Source organism: Tupaia chinensis, unplaced genomic scaffold (assembly GCF_000334495.1).
Source record: "Tupaia chinensis unplaced genomic scaffold, TupChi_1.0 Scaffold143648_1, whole genome shotgun sequence".
In the NCBI taxonomy this organism is placed as follows: domain Eukaryota; kingdom Metazoa; phylum Chordata; class Mammalia; order Scandentia; family Tupaiidae; genus Tupaia; species Tupaia belangeri.
The window spans coordinates 598,083-610,098 of NW_006203497.1; positions in this window are offsets into that span (position 1 = coordinate 598,083).

Sequence of the window (12,016 nt, forward strand, 5' to 3'; positions counted from 1 at the left end):
GGTTGACGACATGGGAGTCCAGCAACATAGCCATTGCGCTAACTGCTAGTCCCTGTCCATTACCTTTTACCTGCCTTCTTTTTGATTCCAACTCTGCTCTGCCCTATAGCTTTATGAAATAACAGTGTGTGGGGCTGAGGGCAGAAGCGTTAAGTACCTGCCTTGGGCAATATTCCTTATATGACAAAATTATTAAATTTTTTTTCTCAGTAAAAGGATAAAAATTGGTAAAACAAACAAACAAACAAACAAACAAAAAAGCAAGAGAGTTGAGAAAAGTCTCTCTGGTACCAAATGTAGGTAGACTGGAATAAGCCCCATGGAAAGTTAAATATGTGAGCAAATGAGCTCTAATCAGGAGTTGAGAGAGAATGTTGAGAATAATAGATGTAACACATTTTGAAAGGGTGGAACTTTCTGGTAGGTGAAATGTTGAAAGAGGATTATTTTGTGAAGTCTTTTGTGATTATTATAAAAGAACTCTAATCTGACATACTTAGTAATGCTCCATCCTATTTTCAAGGATTTAGACTGTAGGGAATTGTGTGTGTGCATGTGCATGCATGGTACGACATACATATGTGTATTTTGTGTTTTACAATTATCTTAATGTTAGCCTGCAAAGAATAATGACTAGACAAAGATAACTAGAAAAGTTCCAGATATGATATTTGAATTATAGGGACAGTGACTACCTAAGAAGATACTTGATTAAATATAGAAACAAATAGAAATCACGGTATGAACATTTTTATGATCATGAATACATTTTTAAGTATTAGGTCATCAGGAAAGTAATGATGTATTTTTCCATGAGGAATTGTGTCATTACTTTCTGGATGACCCAAAATATCAGATTCTTTTTTTTGTTTGTTTTCTTTTAACATTTTTTGCCACAGTGTGTGTGTATTCACTGGAGAGAGAGAGAGAAAGTGAAAAATCGTCTTCAAGGGGCTGGTCACATCCTTCTTCCTCCATTTTCCTCTTGGGATTTTGGGCATGCACACACACACGCACAGAGTTTATTTCAGACTCCCACATCAGTACCGTGGAGTCAACCATGTGGGTTCCAGTGCCTTAACTTCCACTGAATACATCAGATTCTTAAATAAGCATACTAAGCTATTCTTTTTTTTTTTTCAGAGAGAGATTTTGCTGTAGGGCTTGTGCATTATTTTTAGAGAGAGAGATTTTGCTGTAGGGCTTGTGCATTGGCCAGGGACACAGAGAAAGACAGAGAGAGAGAAAGCGATAAATAACCCCCTCATTCCTCCCCTGCCCCGCCCCTCGGGATGGCCATGCCATAATGCCATAATGCCTTCTCCATTCTCCTCTCAGCATATTGGGCACATATGCACACATGCCTAGTGTGAGTTTCAAGTCTCTGGATCCAGAACGGGAACTGTAATCGACTATGTGGCAGTCTCGCACCTTACCTGCTACACCGCCTGCTAGCCCCAATAAGATTACTTGTAAATTTTACACTTATGAATAAAAAAGGTTATCCTAATTTCCTCATTGTTCCGTTACATTTGTGAGCTATTTGAACAAAGTCAGTAAGACTATGCTTTTTAAAAATGGTACATCCTTTTGTGCTCACTCAGGCAAAGTGGTAAACACCAGTGGGTACAGAGCCATGATAGACAATAGTTTAAATCCCAGCACCATGACTTGAAAACCTTGCCAGAAACATGGGGATGTGGGCCTAAAATGCTGATGGGATGGAGAAATGGAAGAAAAAGGATTGCAATGTGACCAAGACCCCACAAACCATTAAGAGGAATTCTCTCCCTCTTCCTTTCTCTGTCTCTGGCCAGCGCACATATTATCTGACAATAAAAATAATGATAAATTTATTTCAGTAGATTTTTTTAAAAGTTTTTTATATACATTCAATCACATTGTTTAGCTTACAAAGTGAACATTTCAATATGTGAACATTTCTCCCCAGTCCAGTTGATCAAAATATCTTCAACCGATAACACCACACCTCCCCATCCCGTCAATGCTCTGCCTCTGTATCCCTCCTCCAAATGTCCTTCCTTAGGCCCCCCTCCTCCACACACACCACATCTGGCATTCACACCCATCTCTTGTGTTTGTACAACCTTTAGTTTTATTTCAGTAGATTTTTCAGCATTAGAGATCATTGCACACTTGTTTTATGCCAGGTTTATATATTTTTTCTAACTTTCTTGTAATTGGAGGTAGCATAGATATCGTGCACAACTTCCCAAAAATTATTTGATTATCTTATTGTTGTGCAAAACATTTTATTAACTTTTAGAAGATTTTTAACACATTAATTATTATTTATAAAATTGACTCACTGTTGAGGCTTTGTTTAAGTGTCTAACAAAATATGAATCTTAAGCACTTCAAAATAAACATACTTACATTTACATTTATGTAAAGTGGGAATGTCTTATTTTAATGTTAAACAGAAGAAAATATATTTGGTTGCTCAGATACTAAAATCAGATAGATAAGTTTAACTATACCATTTTAGCATGTAATGGAGTATACATTTGGTTTAAAATAATTAATTTTATACCATTAAATACTCTAAAGATTTTGAGTTATCTAGATTTATAGAAATATCCAGTATTTGACTCTAATTCTGACATCTATACCTGTGATCACAGTCTATAAAGATACATGTTATTATTTTTCACAATAGAGATTAGAGGACTGTTTGAAATATGAAATAAATGAGAAGCAGTGAGCCTGGATGATAGATCACTTTAGTAAATAATGTTCTTACTCTGCATAATCATATATTTCAAGGCAAGTGACTTTTCCAGTATTAACTATTAATACGTTTATTTTATAGGCTAAAATAGTAACTAAAAGTTTTGTATGAAAATGTTTGTTTTATTGCTTGTGTATTTCTATTGTGTTTCCTTTATTGAGACTTTGATAACTTTCAAAATTAAATCTAAAAACAAGCAGTAGTCTCTTGGTATTCATGCATTTAACATAAAGTTTCAGATATTTGTAATCAACCTTAAAGTTATGTGACAAATAGTAATCAGTAGTTTTACAAAAGTACTAATTTAAATCACTATTGTTAACAAAGAAGTTGATGGTCTACCTAAAATATTCATCTCAAGACTGCTTTCTTTTTCACTCGTGATATGCATATTTTATGTTTGTTTTTGTTAGATTTGAGTTGAGAAAACACAAATTAGGCCACATGTTTTGTTTTGTTTTGTCTCAGTTTTAGTTGGTATGACATGTGTGCTTGCTGGAGAGAGAGGGACACAGAGAAAGAGAGGGAAAGTGAGAAAACACCCATGAGGGAGCATGGCCACACCATAAGCCCTTCTCTTTCATTCTCCTCTCAGGATTTTGAGCACACATTCACACTTTTGGCGTGATTTTCAAGCTGCCAGGTCTGGAACTTAAACCAGCAGTCAGCCATGTGGGATCAAGCTGTTTTAACTATAGCACCACTGGCTGGCCCCACACCAGAGATTTTTAAGCAGAAACTGATTTTAAGGAGTTAATTAAGTATATGAGCACTTTAGAAGGACAGCAGGAGTTGATGTTGCATAGACTCTAAGAGAGAGACTCTTAGAACCTCCAGGGCTACTCTAATGTTCCTACAACACAAGCAAGAAAGCTAGAAACCACTACTACAACAATTTACTTCAAAACTACACTACCATAGTAGCAACACTGGAAACTGCCCCTACATCCATGGGCACTGTCTCTTTATGCCAAAGTAGCTCATGACAGGGTGGATGTTAAAAGACTGTTGGCTGAAGAAAAATTTCACACATCCAAAGTCATAGTCGCTAGGAGATAGCCCAAAGAATCAGTGAGGTAGCACCTTTGGCTTTAATTCTTGAGAAGTACACCTAATTGTTGATGCGAATTTGCATTCACAATTCTATAAGGGACTGCTGGAAATACAAATTTCCTAGCTCTGAAGTACTGAAAAATACACCATAAAAGATGGAGAAGGACGCTGAGATTTAGTGGACCATATTCTATCAAAATGTTGAAATTATGTATGGAAATAAAAGAGGGTCTATAGATCTTAGAAAGATGTTTTGGAATGTCAAAGATCTTCTACTGTATATAATCATGTACTCTACTTGAACTCCCTTTAAGGTCAAAGAAAAGGCAAGGAGGAGTCAGAAAAGTTTTCTTTATTTCTTCAGTGTAAAAAAAAAAAAAAAAAATTGAAGCCTTGCAGCAAACTGGAACATGTAAGGACAAAAGTCTCTACAGTATATTCCGCACAGCATGCAAGATGATTTTGGGTGATGGAAGTACTTCTGTGTATAGTCTGTGTATAGTATAATTCTTTACATCTACATCTGTTAAATGTGAGGTAAAACGTACATAATTGACTAGTACATCAGGTGCATTTATTTAAAGATAGACATTGATGGACACCTTCTATTTTCATAATATTACACATGTAAAAAATGTATCTGGAGACCACTGGGCAAAACCCAACTTTGTTTACTCTTATACATCATTGAATGATTCTGATAATCCTTGAATACGTGTTTTGGAAAAAAAAAGTGTCATGCAAAATTCTTTAGGCAAGATTATTCTTGGCCTATGTGATTGAGGTCTAGGTTTCTTTTAGGATGGAATTCTGCATTTTCTTACCTTCTCCTAGTCTAACAGTACTGTGCTCTCACATGAAGCCCCATACATGTCTTACACCAAAATCTAGCAGAAGCAAGGAAAGGAGGAAGGAAATGGTTTTTTGGATCAGTTTTATTGTCACGCAAAACTGACCAAAAAAAAACAGTCTCTACTGCCTGATTTCCCAGCACACTTTCCAGTTCTCAATCAGACAAGCAGGGACTTTGAGGCCATTCAGAGGCTCCCCTTTCTTCAGCAAAGGCACGCTTGTCTCTTGCAGCGGGAGCAGCACATTCTGTCTGCAATACACAACTAGATGTATAATGGCTTTTTTGCAACCTTGGATTGTTCTCCAGGCCCTGGCCACCTACACTGAGCAATAAGGGGACAAAATTGAAGAAGCTTTTTAGCTTTTATAGCTTATTGATTTTTATATTTTCTGATGTATTAGAGCAATTTTTCAAACGTATCCTCCTTACCTTGATATCTTGAGTGTGGAGAGAGGATTTCACATTTATTAGCTTTGTTTTGGTAAAAAAAAAAAAAAAAAAGGTGTCTCTCTCTGTGTGTGTGTGTGTGTGTGTGTGTGTGTGTGTGTAGTCTCAGTGTTATCTCAGGGACATAAATGTTTCTGTATAAAATAAAATCAATTCTCAGAGTAAAATTCACAGACTGTGTGCAAGTGTTACATAAAAAGCAAACAACAAGGAATATACCCTTTCCACCTAGGTAACAAAGATAGTTTTGAAAAGTACAGTTTCTGGACTGCGGTTAAATTCACAGATGCTCTATACTCTTCAAATAGAAAAGTTCTATCATAATGGAGAGCATATAATGTGGTAAATACGTTTTTATTATCTCTGATCATCCGTGACGGCATTAAAGACCAGCAGCAGAAATGTCTTCTCCAATGGGAGTAGTCTTTTCTCAGAACTCAGAACTCAGACATTAAGACAAGGTGTGAAGCATTTCATGGTAAAGATTCTCTGAAGTTTTGCATTTTATAGTATTACATGTAAAAAAAATTATTTTGTGATACCCTAACTCACTGTTTCATACAAATAACCAAGAATTCTCCTCTGTTTTAGAGAGAGAGATTATTATATTGCTGTCAAGAATTTAACTTGAATATTTGAAACTATAAAATTGATCTAGGATCAGGTCATCTCCTCCCTTTCTCTTTTTTTTTTTTTAAATAAATGTCATGATGTATCATTTTCTTTAAACGCTGTACTCTCTCCATGTATTTATAGAAAGAAATATTAATAATATCAAGAGATTTTTAGAAACCCCAAGTATTCTATTTCCCAAAGTATCTACTATTTTCCTTAAGGGCATTTTTTTTTATCTAGAATTAAATAACACATTGTAGTAATCAAATTAACTTAAATAATATTCCTGCTTTAAAACAAATTACAATTTTCAATTAATTTGTTATTTACCAGTGATCTAAACAAAAAGCTATGGATATGACGAGCTTTTCAGATAAAGTCAGCTGGAAAACATAAACTAAATGGCAGTGCCAAGTCAATTACTGCGTGATCTTAAAAAGTTACTAAATCTTACTGAGGGTCAGCAAGTTCATCTGCAAGAGAGGAATGTGATGCTTAAACACAATGTTGTTTTAAGATCTAATAATATAACTGACATAAAACACAACCCATTCACTCAACAACATGTTGTGCACTCAAAACAATGTTCATACAGTCTCTTGACTGGTCTATCTAATTGCTTATGAATTTATTTGGCTTCAGAGTGAGTTGCATTTGAACAATAGGGCTGATGGCTAATGGATGTGATGTAAATGGCGGGAAGAACAATAAGGGGTTCTAAATTCATCCTGGGAAAAAAAAAGTAGGGGCTGTATAAAGAAAAGAGAAGAATAGATCCTAAGAGAAATATGTGGTAAAAGGAAATGGACAATTTTACCTCCATTCTCAGTTTATCAGTTTTATCAAACAATCACAGAAACTTGCTTTTGCTTTCGCAGCTGTGGAAATCTATCTTTCATCTACTTATCCATCATATACCGAGAGGCTATAAAGTTTCAAGTTGCTGCGCTATTGGTTTATAAGCATTTCCTTTAATCATAACAAGTCTTTTGCTATCCTCAAGTCTTCAGTATCAATGGGTTTTACATTATTTTCTTAGTGTCTGATGTTATTGAGAGTTGTCCATTTTAATCTGCTCATTTACATCTTCTGGCAAAGAACAATATGCCAATGTAGAACAGCCCCCCTTTGGCTCACTTCAGTGAACCAAGGTAGGGGTTGGATATCATGTTGGAAAACTGTCACTTAATTCTCAGTGGTTGTGTGAATGCTCTAGATAAAGAATGGGCACCCCTAGGCTCCTCACACAAAGGAGGAAATCTCCATCTGGTCTCTACCTCTTTTCCTAGCTCCTATCTTCTTGTCATCCTTGAAAAGCAACTGCAAAGCATTGCCATCGGTTCTGCTTTAGGGGCAGAGAACAAAGATGAGCTGACAGCCCATTCTGTGATCAGCCCACAACAGATTTTTGGAGTCCAGCCCAGTCTTTGGAATTCTCACTGAAGTTTTGCGATGGTAAAATCCCCTTCACCTGACCCTGATGGCTTTGACTTCAATTTTCTGACATGGAACTTTGTTTTGAACAAAGAACTGGAAGAAGAGAACAGTTGGCGTTGAAGGGAGCAGGCTTCCTAATACTCTTTCTGAAAGCAATACGGCCTTGAGTAAACATTGACCTCCAGGGTGCTCAGATCACTCCCGGAATGGATTACCTGCCAGATGTACACTGGTTGTGTAAACTAGGGCTTTCCAAGTATGACTTAGCTTGAACTTTCTTAGACAGAAACTGTAAATGGTCTTTGTTTCTTCTACGGCTTACTTGAATATCACATCGTAACATTTGCTTTTCACCAGTGCTCTTTTCCATTCTTCTCAGCAAGTGTTCCACCATCTAATGTTAGGTGTCAAATAGGTGACGGTCTAAGCCAGAATATACTCGAGAGTGAAAGAGAGTGGGGCAGTAAGACACCTGTTTGTCCTTTTGTTTCTGTGATGAAAGGACACAGAGACATAAGCTGAGGCGTGCTAGGCAAACTGAGAAATGGTTACCCTCACTTTCACCTTTATTGGATCAATTAGGAAAGCTTATGGACGTGGGTAAAGTTAGGCTTGGATGAAATGTTCTTCTGCGATGGTGGATTGGAGTGAGAAGAATGTGAGATCCAATAAGTGGTTTATGCATAGATTCTGATCTTTCCCAAAAGGAATTGTGGAGAGATGCCGTTAGTAATGTCCATATATGTAGAAATATGAGAAATTAAAATTGAAATGAGACAATATAATTGAAATGACTTAAACACTACACAGCATTATCAAAATTTAGAAGTATTATCTATGAGCAAGGTGTGTGGAAGCAGAGTCATGGGTAACACTACAGAAAGTATGTCTAATGTAAGAATGTAATTCTTCATAATGCTGATCAATGTTGCTATTAGTAGGATTTATATTGCTGGTAGTGAAGTGTGGGGTATTTATTCTCTGTGTATTGTAAGCTCTAGATTAGGAAAGTAGAAATAACATGTAGTCCCACTGTTGTCGGGGATCTTAAGGCTTACCAGCGTACCTTACATGGTATCAACAAGACACAGAAACACATTGCTCGTGCTGAAGAAAGCTGTGAATTGCTGTACCTATTGTATACATCATCAAAATATTTCCCAGGAAATAGCCCATGTTTAAACACATAATTGTCTTTTCAAAGCATCAACATATACAAAAGGATTTCAGAAAATTTATGGAAAAATGAAACTACAGTCTGAGTTCATTTTAGTGCAAAAAATTTTGAGACATATATAGTTGTTTTTTTTTTAATAATACACATTCTACATGAACTTTTGAAGAGCCCCTCAGAGCTCATCCTTAATATTTAAAACTACTACCTGCCAGAGAGATTTCTTATTGCACTTCGTAAATTCTAGTGGCATCCCCCACACCCTGAAAGGGCCAGTCAGAGACGTGGTACTTAAGGCAGCTGTATCCTATATGGCCGACTACATAGTTCAATTCCTGGATGTGGTGGCCTGAGGGACATACCAGGAACATGCATGCATGACCAAAATCCTGAAAGGAGAATGGAAGAGAAGAGATTGTAGTGTGGGCGTACCCCCAGGGTTTTTTTCTTATTTTGTTCTCCTTCTCTGTCTCTCTGTGTCTCTGATGAGTACATGTGACCTATAACAAAATTAAAAAAAAAAAAAAAAGGAAAGAAAAGATTCCTATATTGCTATGGGAAGGGACAGGAAAGTCACTACAGGGTAATACTAAACATTTCTGTATGTTCTGTCCCATGAAGGTCTAGCATGGAAATAACTGCAAAAGACACTCCATCTTTGATTGCCATTCATTATTCAAAGAGGTCACGCCAACACTGTGTTCTGTGGGTCAAGTGTAGTACCGTGGCCTTCGCAGGGCTTACAAAATTAAATGAACCCTGTTAACATGACAAGGTATGGCCGCAGCTAATACTTGAGTATCATTGCTCTAGTGTGTTCAGTGTTATAAATCTCACCTGAAGTTCAGTTTTAGGCATCTTTTTTTTTTTTTTTTAATAAAGTTCACCAAAAGAGCATACTGCCTCTTTAAAATGGAGGTAGGGTGTTCAGAAAACCTTACTCTCTTGATGACACTTGGTTTTGTTTTAAATGGAGATTTTTTAAAAATTGTGGGTGTGTGTGTGTGAGGAGAGAGACGAAGGAGAACAACTAGAGAAAACTTACGGCAATCTAGGCGATGCATTACAGGAGGACGTGGCAAGACACCAAAAGAGCATACTGCCTCTTTAAAATGGAGGTAGGGTGTTCAGAAAACCTTACTCTCTTGATGACACTTGGTTTTGTTTTAAATGGAGATTTTTTAAAAATTGTGGGTGTGTGTGTGTGAGGAGAGAGACGAAGGAGAACAACTAGAGAAAACTTACGGCAATCTAGGCGATGCATTACAGGAGGACGTGGCAAGATCCCTGCTCACATGTGGCACCGTAGTTCAGGACAGACAGTAAGCATGTCCCAGATAAAGAAAGACGTTGCTTTTGATGGCGTTAAAAGCATTGGGAGAACTCAACTGATTTCACAATAAGGGCTGAGGAGAAATGGGATGGACTTGGAAGGTCTGGTTAGTGAAGTCAACTCTGAGGAAGTGGAAATTTAGCTTAGCCTTGGAAGAGGAAAAGGCAACTGCCACCTGAGAACAACGCATGCCCGTCATCCCATGAGACATTCTATGTTTGAGTAACGAGGGGGAAAAAGCTGCGGTCGGGAGGTGAGGCACAGCCGAGAGGATACGAGAACAGAGAGGCTGAGAGGGGTCATTTCTCACCCTCCCTGTCCTACTCCCAGTAGTTTATAACAAGGACTGTCAGTACCATGCTAGTTTTGGGACCCTGGACATGTGTGGCTGCTGGCATTTAATGTTCAGGGACCAGCGATGCTAGCTATCCTTCAGGCAGAGGAGCAGCCCCACAATGCAGAATGTGTTACTTGAGATGTCCCTAGAACCATCCTTGTCCTTTTCCAGGTTGAAAAATACCAAGGGGAAGGGAACCGGCAGGTGTGTTGGTTAAGGGTGCTGGACTCCCACATGGTCAGCCATGGTTCAAGTCCCAGACCTTGTGGCTTGCTTTCTCTCTCTCTCTCTCTCCTGCCCTCTGGTTAAATATAAATAAATAGATAAATAAAGTTAAATAAAATAATTATTTTTAAAAAAAGAAAGAAAAATACTAGAGTTACTCAAACATATGATGAGGGTCTCTAGATTTTCTTTTAAATACATGGAGAATGAGGTTATATCCAGGGACATGATGTGAGCTCTTTCAAATGTTTAAAATAGCCTGGTAGGTATGTAGGAAACAGATGGGGAAAGCAGTCCGTAGCACCACTTCAGGTATCTGAAAGAAAAGTTTCATATTTGTAACCCAAACAGTGTCTTGTTTCTTCCTATGAAAGGGGACTACTACGTTTTTCTGTCTCCCAAGTCAAATGGTACGTGAACTGAAAATGGAAAAATACAATTTAATTATGAAGCGCAATTCAATTTCTATATTTATCTTCTCTAGGAGTTCCTAGTCAACATGACCCTAAACACAGATCAAGTATTGAATGAGATAACCTCAATTCCTGCCCTTCCATGAACTAAAAGGTAAGTGGCAGTAATTTTGCATAAACCACAGAGGCTAAATTACAGTTTTTATCAGCATTTTAAAAGCCAACATTAACAGTAAGTTTTGATCAAGCTACACAGAGCAGTTTAACCTTATGACTCAAGAACATTCCTGACAGCGCTCAGGCTGGTTTGAGGCACACAGCTGAAGAGCTGGAGCCTCTGTCACAATAGCGTGATAGACTGCCCCCTGGCCCTGCTGAAACACTCCCATTACTCTTCTTTCTAAGTGCAGACCTCGTTTGGGCTGTATGTTGGGCTGTGGGTAATGACCCTCTTCTTTATCTTCTGGCCCCATCGGCACCTGTGTCTACTAATCCAGGACCTCGTGTCAGTCCCTGCTCATTACCAGAACCAAATTACCTCTTGCCTAGTCGTAATAAGATACATTGAGATCCTCCTAACGTGTTTCTCTGCTTAAGGAAATTCCTGGTAGTGACTACAGAGGTTTTAACCTGGGAAGTGATACATACCAGTTGTGTGATTTGCTAAAATAGGAAGTCATTGTGGGATTACAAAATGTGTTTAACTAAATCATAACATCACAACAGAAAGGCACTGAAGAAATCATTTGGTCTCCGAGTGGCAAATGTAAATATAGAGAGGCAATCAAGACACGGAAATGAGAAAGTGGTCACTCCGCCTCTCATTCAGGGGATTAGGATCATGGTCACTGGATAGAGCGGCTCCTTCTGAAAGCTAAACACTCTTGCCTGCAGCAGAAATAAAACCAGACTGTGCCCCTGCTGATATGGTTTTCAAAGGGAGATAGAAATCCAGACTATTTTAAGGACAATTACCAAATTTTAGACTAAACAAACAAAAATACCGGTTGCCAGTTTAAAATGGCTGATCGTTCTATCTCCTCGTTTCACAGAGACATTAAGTACATTTCTCAAATTAATAAAAAGAGAATGAGAAAATTAGCAGGAAATACCAGAAATAAAATCAGAGCTGTCTTAATTTTCCATTCGTTGGTCCTTATGTGTGAATGAATCTTCCTTCTATCTGCATTACAAGGTAGTTAACTGGGTCCCAGCACCCTGTCTAAGTATGCATTTTCAGAAAACCAGGACAAGTTTGGGAAGCACATGCTGCAGAAGTGATTATTGATTCTTAATTCTACCACAAGTTGAAAGTCAGGAGAATGAGCAGAAATGTGGTGACCCACACAGAGGCATCAAAATATATATTTTCACTTA